The following is a 4,448-nucleotide window of genomic DNA, read 5'->3' as shown; positions in this document are numbered from 1 at the left end:
AGTCTCTCCCTCCAGTCTTCTTCAGTCGTATTCGTGCTCTGCCTGAATTTGACTCTCACGTACGGTGCACATGTACACAAGCACACACATACGCACACATGGATACATGCACTTAGGGCATGGCTGGACCACATTCGAAAGCCTTCTGACAGGCAGCAGGTGATGGCGCCAAGGCCAGCTGCTCCTGCCCCACCTCTGCTCAGCTGTCCGAGTCCAGAGCAGCCTTTGAACAGCCTATTACCCCGACACAGCACCAGGGGAAAGCAATCAGCTCCAGAGGTACACCGCTCTCACACCAGATGGTGTGGGAGATGAATCGAGCCATTATATTAGTGCTGGATAATTCCTCAGATGAAGCTAATTAAAAAGAAAAATAAGTGCTATCCTTCCTCTGCTTACCTCCTTTCCAATCTGAATGGAAACTTCAGTGATGACCTTTCACTTCATGAAAAATAGCGAGAAAGAGGCGTTTTTGAGATTGCGCCAATTAACTTTCCTCCGGGCATCAAGAAATGACAAATTTCTTTATAATGCGAGATAGCCAAAATGTGAAAAACACCTGTTTTTACCAAATGACTGACAGCACAATCTGAAGCTGCTTTATTTCAGACGATAAAGAATGCTGTTGACAAAGTAGATATGCCTTGCAGACTGGAACCTGTGTATTTTAATTAAACTGAATAAGATCATAATCTGATGAGATCATCGGTTTATGACTGTTTTTTTTATCCCCATATGTATATAATGCTTTGGGTTTAACACTGCAGCTACATGAACAATTAAATTATATACAGGCCTTTTCATGAAGGAATTCTGCACATACGGAAATGTGAAATTCTTTTGAAATACGGAAGCTTTCTACAACCTCTTCACAGTAAAGATCTTTTGCTATTACGGATTTATCATTCACATCAATTTTTTTAAAGCTCTCATTGAATACATGTATTTCCCTTATGTTGACAACTCTAGATGCAGTGAAGTTTACATGGCTGGCTGAGAATTTAACTTTGTCCCGGTATTGTTGTAGTCACACCCTTTGAAAAATACAGTCGCAAAAGTATGTCAAAGAGCTCTGTAAATATGGTACCTGCATTGGCTTAAGCCCGAGCAGACAGAGACAGGTGACACCAGAATGTGAATCTCAGTTAGCTTTAAAGGATTTAGGTAAACTCTGAAACAGTGCTTATTGCTCTCTTATCCACTTTTGTGTTAATGAAAAGCATGTCCTGAATCTGTCAGCGGAGATTAGGTGAATATCATTACTATTGTCCTTTTGCCAATGTAGATTCACTGTATCCGCGGGGATTACACACCAACCCATCCCAACTTGTATTACCTCTCTCCGCCAAGGAAACTTAAGAAAGGTTGAGACGAAGATAAGGACTAGAAATCATGTGTCAGAGGAAACTCAGACCGCATCAAATTCTGAGAGGTGGATCCTATTTTTGACAACACCAATGCAATCCAGTCTCTCCAGTTTTAAACAGCTGAACATCAGACGGAAGATAGGACTCCCTGACCATTGTGTCTGTGCACTGGTTTCAAACTCGGCAATCTTCAAAACTTCCAAAAAATATGATCTAATATTCTCTTCTGTGCAACTTGTGTCCTTAAGTTTTCTTTGTGAAAGGTGCCATTCAAAAACAATCTTTTTGATATAAGACTACCAAGACTACACACTGAGGACTGTAAAGGTATTTTCACATCTTATTTATTGAAAATGTCTTTGCTTATCACAGGAAGACAAAAAATATTGATTAAAAAAAAAAAAAAAAAAAAAAAATCACTTTTAGTGTGACTTTTCTTTTTAAAGCTTTGAGTGTTTATCAGTGGAATTTCTGGGTGTCCCTGAATGCATACTTCAGATTTGACAGCAATTCGAACCAACTGCTCAATCTGCTCTTGGTCCTTAATCCTCCCATAGATACTGACATCAGTGGCTCCAACTTTTGGACCAGCAATTTTGTGGGGCCGTGCTGGTGCCAGCTTTTTGGCACCGTAAACTGTCTTTTTTTTGTTTTTTTGATGAAACCAGTTCTAGATTAGTCACCGGCACAGAGTTGGTGGAAAAGGGGCTTTGGACACATCAGTTGTGATAGTACCAGATTCATTGGGTGTTTGGGGTCTTTCCAACTCACACACCCTTACCCATGCAACTCGAGTGGGGTTGATCAGTTCCCGGCCTGTGTCCAAGAGATGTTAGACCACAGCTCGGCTCTCCTGATCCACAGCCATCTTGAAGCTTTCTCTGCTGCCTCTGAAGCTCTCGTCATGGCTTTCATTTACGTGCACCACTGATGCCCAGGAGACTGCAGGCTGTTCACAGTGATTTTCTTGCAAAGCCCCTACCCCCACTTCAACGGGCATACACCATATTTTCCATCTGCGGCACTCCTCTACCAGCGCTGCATATTTACTGTTACTTACATTTCACTTGGAATTCTTAGAGTAGTTTTCTGCTATTGAGCATATCACTGTGTCACTGTGTTGAAAACGACATAGTAAAGATCCAGCAGAAGACATTTGATATAGTTAAATCAAAATGTATATTATACATATAAAAAAAAATTATTCGGCACCAAATCTCCTCACCAAATCGTTTAACATAGTAAAGTCCCAACAACAGAACCATAAAACATTAGAGGGACGATTGCACAATTCCCTCACAATTCCTGGAAGGAAAAACTCCCTTCTGACAGGATGGAACCTCCGACAGAACCAGGCTCAGAGGTGGGTGGCCATCTGCCGCAACCGGTTGGGGTGAGAGAGCAGAGAAAGAAAAGAACAGCATAGAGATACAAGAATTGATACATGGTTGGTAGGACCAGAAACTTGCAGCTCAGGGGCTGGGGACACCTGCTGACAAAAAAACTACAAAACTACAAGAGTGAGGGGAACTGCAGAGAGAGACAACAAACAGTAAACAAAATTACAGGATAGAAAAGGAATGAGATACAATGGTGGCATATAAACACATGGAGAGTGAAAGAGAGAGGAGAGAAGAGGAGCTCAGTGCATCATCACAGGTCCCTCAGGAGCCTAAGCCCGTAACAGCATAACGAAAGTAAGGCTCAAGGTCACCTGAGCCAGCCCTAACTCTGAGCTTTGTCAACTAGGAAAGTTTTAAGCCTCATAGTGGAGAGGATGACTGTGTCCTGAACCCAAACTGGGAGCTGGTTCCACAGGAGAAGGGCCTGAAGGCTGAAGGCTCTGCCTCCCATTATACTTTTGGAAACTCTCGGAACCACAGCGAAGGTCTTTTCGGTTGGTGCTGTAGGTGGCACCTCTCAAAAACAAAGTGTGCATAATCATATTTGCACTTTGCTGTTCTTCTGAAAGTTTTTTTTACAAAACAGACTTCCTGTGTTGATGTTTCCTTTAAATTCCACTAAAATCTACATCAAGGCAAAATTATTCTTATTCAGAACTGTGCTGGAGCTTAACTCTCAACTTGGGCGCAACATCAGAAATATCTAAATTTCTCATCTCAAGCTCCTGCCGCCTGACATTTGAAATCAGGTGCAAAAAGCTCTTGGCCTTAATTCCAAGAAAATGGACAGGTTCTCTTGCCAATGCCCGCAGATACCTTGAGGGCTTTTCCATGAAAAATTGCAGTAACTGAATTATATTTTTAAATTAACTAATTTAACCATGTCTTACTTTGCATTTGAATAAGATTTCTTGAGATGAAGCCATATCTAGACTACACATATATTACACACTATATTTCTAGTTTTAATATTTATTTAACAAATATAATTTTAAATGTAACTTCAATATTCATATTTTCAAAAATGTTACACACTGAAATATTTGCTACAGAATTAAAGCTGTTCAAGGAGTCATTTCCTGTTTTGTTAATTATTATTTTTTTTTTATCACTGAAAGTAATATTTTCACAGCAGCATACGAAGAGGATCATTCTGAACACTTTCACTGCAGTCAATGCAATGCTAAATTCAGTATTAAAAAAAAAAACTGGACAAAAAAAGCCAGATAAGGATGTCAGCTTGAAATAGAAAAACAGTCGCATACACCCAGAAAATGCAAAGCAGCCAATTATGTAGTCTGTGTAAGTTGGGGTTCGTCGAAAATACATCGCAGGCGTGCCAGTTGCTGTCTGTGAACTGTTACACCACCCAAACTTTATTTTAAGGCACTTGCGCCGTGGTCAGCAATCAAAAGGATTGAACAGAGTTAACTTCAAGCCCGTTAATGAAATCCTGCCCGAGTCTGAAGCCGTGCAAAGCTTAAACCTGCAATTTATTACTGTTCACTGTTCGCCTCTCAACTAAACTAAAATGGAACAATGTAAAACTGAATCAAACCCTGTGCTTTGCCATTTTTCAATTACTGACAGAAGTGCTGGACTTTTTTTTTTTTTTTTTTATTTTTTTTTTTTTCTACATATCCATCTTTGGCACTTAATGTTTATTAGTCTGAACACA

Source organism: Embiotoca jacksoni, unplaced genomic scaffold (assembly GCF_022577435.1).
Source record: "Embiotoca jacksoni isolate LCO1_2020_lvr unplaced genomic scaffold, fEmbJac1.0.p SCAF_5, whole genome shotgun sequence".
Classification (NCBI taxonomy): domain Eukaryota; kingdom Metazoa; phylum Chordata; class Actinopteri; family Embiotocidae; genus Embiotoca; species Embiotoca jacksoni.
The sequence above is the reverse complement of the archived record's forward strand: the minus strand, read 5'-3'. Positions refer to the sequence as shown.